Source organism: Gopherus flavomarginatus, chromosome 15, assembly GCF_025201925.1.
Source record: "Gopherus flavomarginatus isolate rGopFla2 chromosome 15, rGopFla2.mat.asm, whole genome shotgun sequence".
Taxonomy (NCBI): Eukaryota; Metazoa; Chordata; order Testudines; family Testudinidae; genus Gopherus; species Gopherus flavomarginatus.
Window position 1 is genome coordinate 976,422 of NC_066631.1, and position 12,373 is coordinate 988,794.

General features: G+C 53.1%; 1 non-coding gene and 1 pseudogene across 1 annotated transcript; both read right to left on the bottom strand.

The window, feature by feature from the left end:
* Nucleotides 1-466: 466 nt before the first annotated feature.
* On the bottom strand, nucleotides 467-637 carry LOC127035078 (uncharacterized; annotated as a pseudogene).
* Nucleotides 638-7,121: 6,484 nt separating this feature from the next.
* Nucleotides 7,122-7,318, bottom strand: LOC127035101 (U2 spliceosomal RNA). Its single transcript, XR_007769575.1, has one exon. It is a non-coding gene; the product is annotated as a U2 spliceosomal RNA (small nuclear RNA).
* Between the last annotated feature and the right edge of the window lie 5,055 nt (nucleotides 7,319-12,373).

The window sequence follows — 12,373 nt, forward strand, 5'->3', positions numbered from 1 at the left end:
TTGTAGTCTCCCCTTTAACCAGTTCCTTATCCACCTTTCAATTCTCATATTGATCCCCATCTTTTCCAATTTGACTAATAATTCTGCATGTGGAACCGTGCCGAATGTCTTACTGAAATCTAGGTAAATTACCAACCACCACCACCCCAAAAAAACAAAAACAAAAACCATCTCCCCTACAGACCCAGAGTCTGGAAAGCATTTGTCCCTCATACTGTTGAAAAGACTCACAGCAGAAAGGAGTCCAGCTTCTTAAATAATTCTCTAGCAAGACAAAGAAGAACCTCTCACGTCTATAGACTCACAAAACACTTCCAAGAAATTGTAACTGTATTGTGTTTATCATAAAGAAACAAAAACGCTAAAGACACCAGATTTTTCTGCTACTTCAAAAATATCTGCTTGAAAGAAAGATTGTCACAGTTCAACTCTTCTCTGTTTTTCAAACCAGAAGGTTCTCCCCTAAAGGAGATACACCATTCCTGGAGGCACTGCAATACCAGGTCGATGCATGGGGCAGACAAAGCAAGCTTCTGTTCTAACCCACCCGTTTCAAAAATCAAGCTAATATACAGTCCTCACATCAAGGACATATCAGATTTAAAAATTTTATTAAAGTAAATGTTTGAAATGAAATATACATAGGTTGAGAGGGAAGGTACTCTACATCTGGGGTCGGGCTTGGGTTATGGGGGGTTACAGATACCGTTTGCAAAGATGAAAAGATACATACATATCGCATAACCGGCATAGACCCAGATTGGGGTGCAAGGGTTTTTAAAGGGTCAGTGAATAAGTGGGCTCGGGTTCACCACCCATGGAATGAATAAGGAGTCCAAGTCAGTATCGATGGAGCGGATAGGTACATGGGTGGGGTGCGTCCCTTGGTCCCTCAGGGAAGGAAGTGGGTTATTTCCCTGGTCGGCTGTCTCAATTACGCAGTGTGGTATTGGCGGTGTCCGGTGATGTGTTCGGTATAAATGTCTCTGGACCACCTGATGGTGTCGGACACCATGATCTGTCTCATGAGCCGGGCACAGCGTCGACCGACCCCACATGCTCTCAGAACCGGCTCGTTGTGGGGGTCCCATGAGCCCAGGGCTCCCACGATCAGGGCGTGTACCTGGACTTTGTAGCCCTGGGCTCTCAGGGTCTCAGTCAGCGAGGCATACTTCGACTCCTTCCGTGCTCGGACCTAGTGGAAGGCAGGTGACTGGTTTTCGAAAGGCACCGTGACATCTACCAGGAGGACCTTTTCTGCGTCCGTCACGACGATGTCGGGTCGCAGTCGGCTGTCTGTCCCAAGGATGGCGGAGTCGACGGTGATCTTCCCCAGGGATGGTGGGATGGCTTTCACTAGTCAGTTCTGGATGGCATTGTGGCGTGCCGCCAGGCTCCGGAGTGCTGCTTGCATCCACACAGGACGTGCGGCAGGGTCTTGTTCACGTAGCCGCACTTCCTGCAGCGCTCGTCCCGGCTGCCGTGGCGGATGGCTCTGTTGAGGGGAACGCAGTTGAGTCGGGCCCTGTGGATGAACCGCCAGTCGGCGAACCTGGTGAAGCTGCCCCCAGGGAGGAAGTGGTTACTGGCATCCCACTTGCTGGACACCTCAAACACCTTGCCCTGGTCTGGCTTCCGCTTGAGGTTCTCAGCGTAGTGGTAGCGGATGGCATCTTTCAGGGACCTTTCTAGCATGGCTCTGGCAGTTGGGGTGACGATGGTGTGGTCCAGGGTCTTTAGACGTCGCACCAGTATTCCCAGCTCCTGGCGTTCCTCACACCACTTCCAGCAGCAGCCGATCCTCTTACCCAGGCATCTTGAGGCGTTGCGGGCACGGGACCAGAGAGAGGATAGGTCTCCCCCCCTCTCCCAAAGTTAGCCTCCAGGGAGCCGCTGAGGTAAGTGGCAACGTCCCGCTCGGAGGGGGCTCCGGCGATGCATTTCCTGACCACACCCCGTACAGACTCCTGTGCGATGCTCCTCACTGTCGGGTCCGGGCACGTCACGAGGCGGAACGTGTGGGTCATTACCACCACGTTGCACAGGTCATCCATCCGAGGTATGTTGGCACCGCCCTGTCTGTGGGAAATGTAGATGATGTCTGTGCACATCCTCTGGGGAAAGTGGAGCTATTTCTTAACCAGCTGTCTGATGGTGCTGTCGGCCTTGTTCAGGGGCACCTTGGCCACGGCCAATCCCCTGAGGACAAAGGAGATTTGGGGGATCAGGAAGGTGTTGAGGGCTTTGATCTTTTGCCAGGGAGCAAGCAGAGAGGAGTCGATTTGGATCTCTGCGATGGTGTCTTCGGGGTTCTGCCGGACGCGGACTCCTGTGGGTATGCCGAGGTGTTGGTATCTCTCTCCCTCTTCGAAGGAGGTCATGGACTCGCCCTGGATAAGGAACCGCGAAGGCCAGACCAGTGCCCTGGTGCCACGGTCGACGTGGAGGAAGGCGCACTTTTTGGGGTTGAAACGCAGGCCGATCCACTCACCAGCTTGGCTGGTGACGTCGAGCTTTTGCTGGAGGCTTTCCGAGCTGTCGGCGACCGGGGCCAGATTGTCTGCGTTGGTCAGAATGCTGATTTTCTTGCCATGCAGGTTGAAGCTGGACAGGCCATTGGAGATGGCTCGGATGAGCGGTTCCATGGCCAGGTTGAAAATGATGAGACTGAGGGGGCGGATGCGGATGGCGTCCGTCTCTCCGTCCGTGGCATGGATGGTGGTGGTGCAGTCCTAGTAGAGGTCCCGGAGGATCTGGATGAAGGTAGCCGGCATCCCGAACTCTCCCAGGGTGGTGAAGATGTGGTGGTGGGGTATGGACCCGAAGGCGTTGGTCAAGTCGAGCCATGCTATGATGCACTGCCTCTTGGACCTCCTGACCTCCTGGATGGCCGTCTGAAGGAGGAAGTTATGCTCATAGCATTCCTCGGAGGACATGAAGTCCTTCTGGACTGAACTGACGGCACCCCCGCAAACTGACCACTCCATGATCCTTGCCACGAGGCAGCTGGCGTACAGCTTGTAGATGGTGGAGCAGAGGGAGATGGGCCTCCAGTTGCCGAGGTCGTCTCGGTCCCCTTTTTGGTGAATGAGGACCGTCATGGACTTTTTCCAGGAGCGAGGAACACGATGGAACTGCTTGCATTTGGTGAAGATGGCAGCAAGCACCAAGCAGCCGGGGTCTTGCTTCCTCAGCAGGTGGTGGCGGATGCCATCTTTTCCAGGAGCGCTGTTTTTGTTCCTCGTCAGTCTCTCCTGCACCTCCTGGGGGGAGAAATCTCGCTCTAGATCTTCAGTGAGGTCGATCCAGGGTAGCAGAAGGCACTCTGGGTGTCGCAAGTCGGTCTGGGCCTCGTTATCGAACACGTCCTTGAAGTAGGAGTGGAGTCTCTCAGGCTGGATGGCACAGTATGAGGAGGTCCTGTCGAGGATCTCCCTCATGGCTTTCAGCCGGTTCATCCTGTATAGTTTCTGTATATGGGATGCAGCCGCCGGATCGTAGCAGCGGCCGACGTGCCCTCTCCTGCCTTCTCTGGCAGTGTTGTTATGGCCCAGCGCGGAGAATCTGCACATGGCCTGTGAGGTCTCCTGGAGTTCCCTTCTTCTGGCAGCAATTTCCACAGAGTTCTGCAGTCAGTCTGTCCATCAGGCTGTCGAAGGTCTCGAAGTCCTCAGCCTTTGCCAGTTCTCCCACCCAGGCAGATTGCCATGGTGTGGCGACCCTCGCTCGTGGCCGTCGTTCCTCCTGCTGCGGTGTCTCCACAGGTTCAGGTGCTGGCCTTCTTGTTCCTCAACCTAGAGAGTGGTGTTCATGTGGGTCCTGAGGCGGGGGTCCTGATGTGGTGGTGGGGGCCACTCTCGGTGTCTCTGAGCCAGCGCTGGATCTTCCGGAAGGAAGTGGGGTTCTGGAGCACCGGTGCTGGGCTTTGTGGGGGCGTGGCTCTGTTTGGAAGCACTGGGGGTGGTTCGAGATCTTCTGCAGGTGGCATCCGGCTGTCTGCAGCTGGTATCTGAGAGAGGGGTCCTCGGTGGGGCATGGGTTTTTTGGCAATTGGAGGCTCGTTGGGTAACCTTGGAGGGGGTGTTGGGTCTCCCGAGGGCAGGGTCTGACCGTGGGAACCAGGGGCTGCAGGAGGCTCCTCCATCGGCTGGGTCTCGCCATGTGGCCTGGCATGCGGTGTTAGTTGCTCCTGTGGCAGGGTGACATGAGGTTGCCTGTGGGGGAGCACTGCACCATCTCGTGGTCGTGTCACGCTGGATGTTTTGTATGAGGTTGCTGAGGCGTCTGGTGAGGTTGTTGACCTGGGAGGTGGCAGTGATCCCCTTCGCAGCAGGGTCCAGCATGGGGATTCTGGAGATGGGGCTGGTCCTTTTGGTGCATCATCGGTCCTAGAGGCGGGGGTTGCACTTTCCTCGATTAGCAGTTGGTCCCCCCTTACCTGCCGTGATGGTGGGGATGCTGGTTGGGGTGCTGAAGCTGCACTATCAGTGGGGGTTGGGCTTGGAGCCCACAGGACGTCAGCAGGGTTCACCTTTGTGATCGTGAGGGGTCCCTTGCATGTGGCGTGATGGGACTTGCATTTCTTTTGAGTCTCGAAGGGGGCATTGCAGCGGCTACACCGGAAAGCAATCCGTTTGTTGTAGGTCTTGCAAACGTGCTTGCTGAGGGCCCCGAGGGTCTGGACTCCATGGACAGGGAGGCAGAAGGGGGCAGAGGAGGAGGCCTGTAGGGACTGGGTACTGGAGGTAGATGTGGTCATCGTCCCCTGCCTCACCATCTGTAGGGTGGACCCTTCTTGTGCCTGCAGACTCACCGAAGGTGATTCCTCTGGGTCTGGTGGAGAAGCTTGAGAAGGTGAAGTCGCTCCTGGGGGTGTGCTGGACTCACTGGCCATGATGTTTCTTTGCCCAGAAGGATAGCACGTGGCAATGAGATCCAGGGCTCTGGAGTCCATTCCCCTTCGAGCGGCCCTCCTCTGGACAGGCGGGTGGTAAGAAGTTACAGAGTCTCAAGTTAAGGAGGTTGTTCCTTCTGGAGCATCCCTTTCTGGAACAGCGGAGCAGCACTCGGCATCCTGGTCCTCAGTCTTCTGGGGGGCTCCTCCGGTGGCATCCTTCCTGGCAGGGCAGCGCTCAGCTTCCCGGTCCTCAGTCCTCTGGGGGGCTCCTCCAATGGCATCCTTCCCGGTGGAGTGGCACTCAGCATCCTGGTCCTGGGTCATTTGGGGGTCTCCTCCGGCGGCATCCTTCCCAGTGGGGCGACAATCAGCATCTTGGTCCTCAGTCATGTGAGGGGCTCCTCTGGTGGCATCCTTCCTGGCGGGGCGGCGCTCAGCATCACGGTCCTCAGTCCTCTGGGGGGCTCCTCCAGCAACATCCTTCCCGGAGGGATAGTGATCAGCCTCTTGGTCCTCTGTCATGTAGGGGGCTCCTCCGGTGGCATCCTTCCCAGCGGGGCGGTGCTCAGCATCCTGGTTCTGGGTCGTCTGGGGGGATCCTCTGGCGGCGTCCTTCCCAGAGGGGTGGCGATCAGCATCCTGGTCCTTGGTCATCAGGGGGGCTCCTCTGACAGAGTCCCTCCCGGCGGGGCAGCGATCAGCATCCCGGTCCTTGGTCATCTGGGGGGCTCCTTCAGTGGCATCCTTCCTGGCAAGGTGGCCATCAGCATCCTGGTCCTCAGTCATTGAGGGGGCTCCTCCAGTGGGGTCCTTCTTGGCAGTGCGCCCATCAGTATCCTGGTCCTGGATCCTCGGAGGGGCTCCGCCAGTGGCATCCTTCTGGGCAAGGCGTCCATCAGCATCCTGATCCTGGATCCTTGGGGGGGGCTCCTCCAGTGTTGTCCGTCTCGGGAGCAGGAAAGTGGTGTTCAGCATCCTGGACCTGGGAAGCAGGTGGGGATCTTCTGGGGTCCTCCTCCTGAGGAGCTGTCAAGACATTCTTGCTCCTGGATGTGAGGTCCCCAAGAGCTGGCCTTTGCTGCTCAATCTTCCTGTAGAGGTGCCTGCTGGGGTTTTTTTCTGCCAGCTCCTGATGTTTTCATCTTTGCTGGTGGTCCAGGTTTCCAGGAAAGTGGAACACACAGGAACAGCAGCAATCAATAAGGGTGTAACTGAAAGAAAAGAAGAAAGAAATTTCTTTCAAGGTTTCAGCAGTACAATGCATATGCAAATCAGCTTCAGCAGAAGCATAGATCTGGAGGGCAACATCAATTTTTTCAAAAATAGCTGCAGGAGATTCTATCTTCAGGACAATGGTTTGTAGATGTCTATTTGAAGAAATTAAACTAATAAGAATAGCTACAGCTTTTAGATAATGTTTTCACCTCTTAGCTCAGAGAGCCAAGAAGCAATACCTATGCTCTGCGGTGCGCGCACACCTCCTGCCCCTACTGCTTTCTACCTCACCGTGGCGAGCTCTCAGCCACGCAACGAACACAGTAACTAGGTAACTAAGTGAGCCTCACTTCCCTAAAATGACTCCAGTGGAAGAATTCAAAGCAAGAACCCTTGACACACAATTCTGTTAAAAAAAAAATAAATAAAAAAGACAGTTCCCTCTACACTCCTCATTTGCACAAAACCCACCCACTGACCTGCTGCCCCTGAGCTGCTTGCACACCAACCCCGGACACTTTTATTTTTTTTTTAATTATTTTCCTTGAGTCAAGCTAGGAATGTGACTCAAAGGGCCACAACCTTCCTCCTCTTCTGCTCCTATGAACTAGCCCTCGTCTGGGCAAAACATTTACAGAGACTGTTTCCTAGGTTAAGACGGTGTCATTTTCCCAACGAGAAAGAGATGGAAATTCTCTTTTCTGCAGGGAGACGAGGGAAAGAATGATCCAAACCATGCAATTAATTCTGGAAGGTAGACTAAGGAGAGCGGTTTAAGAACCTACACAGAATAGACTAAGAAAGCAGCTGTTTAACTGACCTACAAACAACGATGAAGTAAAATCTGCAGGAGCAGCCTTTCAACTCAGAGGCCTAATAATAAGATGTAACTAATAACTGATGAAAGAGTTACAAATGACTTGAAATCATATTCTTAGTACAAACCAAATGGTAACACAGACAACATCACTTTTCTTCGCTGCTCTTCAACCACGATATTCTCCCCAAAGGGAGGTCCACCGTTCATGGAGGTTCAGTGCCACATTAACAGGGCGCTGTGTGCAGTGGCTGGAGGAAGCTCAATATTCCATCTCCCTATTCCAAAAAATCAGTTTAATAGCTAGTCCTGAGATAGAGGAAGTATCAGTTCTTAAAGTGATAAGAACAGATTTAAAACTTTGATTCCAGCAAATGTTAAAATGATCTAAAATACAGGTTAATAAAAACATTTCTAGTCCTCTGCATAGAACGCTTAAATTATCCCCAAATAGAAGGTTTTGGTTTAAAAAGTCATAAAAGGCACGTCATCCAGAATCTGACACTTGGTGAAATCTAAGTCTAGAACACACAACCGATTTGGGGGTTGTGCCCTGCTTCTCAACAGGCTGCCCTGAGGTTGCCACTCACAGTCACGAGCTACTCCAGATGACTCAAGCCCCTCCCTCTCATGGATCAGTAACCGGTTAGCAGATAGGAAAGAAAGGGTAGGAATCAATAGTCCGTTTTTACAACTGAAAGGGGTAAATAGCAGGCTTCCAAAGTATGAGACGAGACTACAGACTTTAGGGCTGGTCAGCTTAAACAAGAGATGACTAAGGAGGGATAGGATACAGCACCAGTTCTCAACCAGGCATCTGCCAAAGGAAACCTGGGCTCAACCCACCACCGCCAGCCACCAAGCCTGCCTGCCTGGTTTGCAGCAGGGGAGGGGCACAACACAAAATTGTAGCATCACTACAGAACAGAAGAGAGAGCTGTCCCTCTGCCATCATCAGTAAGGGTTGCCTCACCACCACAAACAGGCAGCAGCTATCCAAGGAGACACACACCACTGCTCTGTTCAAGAAGCAAAAGTCCAACCACAATTCTGCTTTCTTTTTGCTACATGAGGTAACAGCCTTACCAAATTGGGTAGAAAACCATAAACATTACTCTCCAGGGAAAACTTCTGTTCTGTTGCAGGGAAGCAGAGAGGAACAACAGATTTATACCATCTGAAGAAGAACCACAATCTGTTGCAGAGGCACTGCCAGGGGAAAGGCGCCTTCCGCTCAACTCGGAGTGACTACACTGACAGCCCCACTAAACCTCTCCCTTTTAGAGGAAATTTAATTGAACCAATTTAAATCCCAAATTGGCTCATCGGAACCAGGAACATTGCGAGCAAAACCAGCCCCTTGGGCAGCGACTCACTGCGCTGCATGCAATGCACCCTGGGTATGGAAATGAGAGTTCCCCGCTGGCCTCCAGCGCTCAAAGGAGTCTTTTCTCAGGGCTGCCCCTGCTCGTTCCCTAGCTGGGTGGAGATTGGGATGCCGGGGGTAGGAAAGCTGCTCTCCTGAGACAGTCCCACTGATGCCCAGGCGCATGGCAGAGGGAGATGGGCAGAAAGCCAGAGGGCAATCAGTCCCCCGCTGGGTTAGCAGGCTTAAAACCCAGAGCAGACACACACACCTTGCAAAGGAGCAGGAGCTGGGATCTTGAACAAGTGTCAATGTAGGGGGGAGGGATAGCTCAGTGGCTTGAGCATTGGCCTACTAAACCCAGGGCTGTGAGTTCAACCCCAGAGGAGACCAGGTGGGGATTTAGTGGGGGATAAGTCCTGCCCTAAGCAGGGGGTTAGACCCCCTGACAGCCTCTGATTTTACTAAGATGTTTTTAAAAAAGTGTACGCTACAGAGTTTAGGCATAGAAGTTTCTGGTGGTCAGGGAATAACGTTACAGATTATTAAGGGGGTGCAAAATTTGGTTTAAGATCAGGTGGCATAAGGAATACATCATCTGAAATAGCCCTGATTGGGAGTAAAAGGTTAATGGGTCAACGTACAGACACTGAGATAGGAGGGTAAGTTGTTCATATGACGGCTATGTTCAGGTGTGGAGTATAATGAGTGGATATGATGATGAGGCTGGATTGACCCTCATTTGGTGAGATTTAACGTTCAGTGAGCTTACGACTCTGGTTCATACGGTCCAATGGAAAAAGTCTCTCGCTCATTGAGATTCTATCTGGCAGCCGGGATGCGACCCGGCATTGTACCTGCTGCTTGGTCTGCCTCTGCTACAAAGTAGCTCACCTCAGATCCTCGGGGTTTGGTGAGCTGCAGCTAACCTGACCTGATACACGGGAACAGCTTTAAACAGCACCCTCTCTGCCTGTGCAAACAAACAAACAAAATCAACCAACCATCTTCCCAACAGCCTGGAAAGCCTTCATCCCTCATACTAACGGTTGAAAAGACTCCCCGCAGAAAAAAAGGATCCCAGCTCCTTAAACAATCCTCTAGCAAGACAAAGAACCTCACATATCTATCCACAGCCTCACAAAACATTAGACTCTGAGAAAACATATTTTGTTGTAAAGAAGACAAGGGTTTCTAACCTGTTTTCAACAATTTGAACAAATCTGCTCTAAAGGGGCATCATTACAGAAAAATTTGTTCTGCTTTTCTAACCAGAAGATTCTCCCCAGAAGGAGAGGCACCGGTCCTGGAGGCACTGCAATACCAGGTCAATGCATGGGGTGGACAGAGCAAGCTCCTATTCCAGCCCCCTGTTTCTCACCCTCATTTGGTGCAATGTAAAGTTCAGTGTTTTTTAATCTTTTCGACAATCTAGTTTAAGCAGGGTCAGTTTGAACTCTACCCTGACATCTGTTGGTTATCTGTTGTAAAGGTCTTTTGGAGCTGATGTTATTTGCATGGTCACACCCATCCCGCATTGCATGATGGGCCTGCTTGTCCAAAAGGTTGTTTTTGATGCTGTGGGGGTCCCTAGTCTTTGTTATTGGGGCAGGATTAATAAATTGTTGTTATCCTGTTTATTTAAATCAAGAATAGAATAACTGTACCTAGCATTTGAGGACTGAGAGCTTTATCCTCATACTTAAAATGTTCGCCTTTAAGGTTATGGGTTCCAAAACCCAAAATGTTGTGGATGGAAGGAATAGACATTTGTTTTTCTTAGGTTAAGTGGTTTGTCTTTCCTGTATCTGGTATGCAAAGACAAAATTTTTTGAATGTGAGAGTTGTTGGTAATATGCTTTAACCTTAGATCTCCTTTTTTGCATTGACAGGTAAAAGGCCTAGCATAACCGTGCTGAGAGATAAGGAGAAAAACATGGGAAGTGATGCTTGGAATGTTCCCATTTGCCCCCCAAGTTACTCAGCCCCCTAGAGTCTAGAAGTTAATCGGCAGAATTGAGTGTAAAACAGTGGCTGAATGCCACACCCCCAGCCCCGACGGTTTTGCAGATAACTATATTTTTGCAGTTGTCAGTGGGTATATATGAGGACAGAGCCAGTTACTAAAAATATGTTTAAGACTTGAACCCTACCTGGATGGGATCCTCCACAGCCATTTCCTGTCCCTGTCCCATGGGAGGATGGGATGAGCTGGAGCGAGACGTGGGTGTCATTCTGCAGCCTGGCCGGATGAGAAGGGCAGTTGTGGAGGTTTCAGAACGGGCTTTAGTTCATTTCACATCACAATTCCTCCAGGCCCTTTCCCTGCAGACAGACATCCTAGAGTCTGCCTTGCTGGGAAAATGCTTGATCTCTTTATTACAGTGTAGACCTGACCCCTCCTGCCAGGGCTAAATCCACAGGCATTTTTCAGCCTCCGCAGTAATAAAGTCTCTGAACAAAATGCTAGAAAGGAGCAGAACCAAAGGGGCTGGGTTGGCTCCATAGGGGACCCTGGTTATCCTTCCCCACCGGTGCCCCAGCCATGCCCTGTTGCTGGCAGAGAACAGCCACCCCATCTCCACCCCAGAGGGAGCTGTGTCTCAGGGCTCCCCCAAACAGCACCCAGTAACCCCGATCCCTTTTTGGGAATGACTCAGGGCAACAATTTCCCACCCAAACAAGGACGAATTGCTGTAGATGAAATGGGGCGTGGGGGAGAAGCCTCCCAAATATGAGGAGAATTTAAATTGACATTTGAGAATTATGGAGAAAATCAGGAAAAATAGGAGAATAGAGAGTCAATAATTTTAGGAAAAATGAGGGAATCTCCTTGGGTTTGATAGTCCTGTGTGGTGAGGGGAGAGAAAAGGGGGAGAACTAGAGAGACTTGTTACCAATACTTGGGAGGGAAATGCCACAAACAGGAAAAGGATGCAAGTATCTCACCCCCTCACTCACAACCCCCCCCCCAGTACTTTCCTGGCTGCACAGAGACCGTTCAACCCCCACGTGTCCCACTGCCCTTCCCCTGCCTGCAGCTCTGGTTTCTCCCCTCCCCTCCCACCCCCCGCCAGCCACACAAAGGGGAACCCTCGGGCCCCAGTCTCTGTCCCCACCTGGATCCCAGCAGGGCCGGGGGCAGAGTCTGGCTGCACCGGAGAACAGCGGCTCCGCTCTGGCTCGGGTGGCTCCAGTGCTGCTGGCGGCACATGGACAACCAGGGAGCAGATTCCCGGGGGCTGCAACAGCTGCGGATCCTGGGGCGGAAAGTCAATTTCCTGCCCCTCCCCCGCAGGCCTCACTCACCTGGAGGCTCTGGCTCCGGAGCTGGTGGTGGCAGAGTCCGGGGCTCTCGGAGGCTGGTTCCCCTGGAGAACGGCCCAGCCCGCCCGGCCCGGCCGGGAAGGAGCTTTAATGCCGGGATCTCCCCGCACAGACCCCGGGGAGCAGCAACACTCAGCCCGGGCTCCCGGGTCACAGGGAGGCAGCAGCATCCAGTCAGTGCCAGAGCCCTGCCCCCAGGAGCTGCCCCGCCCCCACTCTGTGCCAGAGCCCTGCCCCCAGGAGCTGTTCCGCCCCCAGGCTGTGCCAGAGCCCCACCCCCAGGAGCTGTTCTGCCCCCTGTCTGTGCCAGAGCCTTGCCCCTGGAGCTGCCCCACCCCTGAGCTGTGCCAGAGCCCCACCCCCCAGGAGCTGCCCTGCCCCGGGCTGTGCCAGACCCCTGCCCCCCAGAGCGGCCCCACCCCTGGTCTGTGCCAGAGCCCTGACCCCTGGAGCTGCCCCACCCCTGAGCTGTGCCAGAACCCCATCCCCAGGAGCTGCCCCACTCCTAGTCTCTGGGTTTCCTTCTCCCGGCTCTGGCCTCCTGCTTCCCAGCACCCACCGCTTCCAGCTGCTCCCGTCCTGTGTCTGCAAACAACCCCCCCCCCCCGGGGTGGACTGCAATCCTTACTGGGGCTGTCTCCAATAGCTGAAGTTCACCAGGGGGAATGAAGAGAGGGGATGGTCCCAGGATGTGAAAGCAGAATTAGGGGGTGGGGAAAGAAAAACTGTTTGGAAAGGTGGGTTTTTGCGA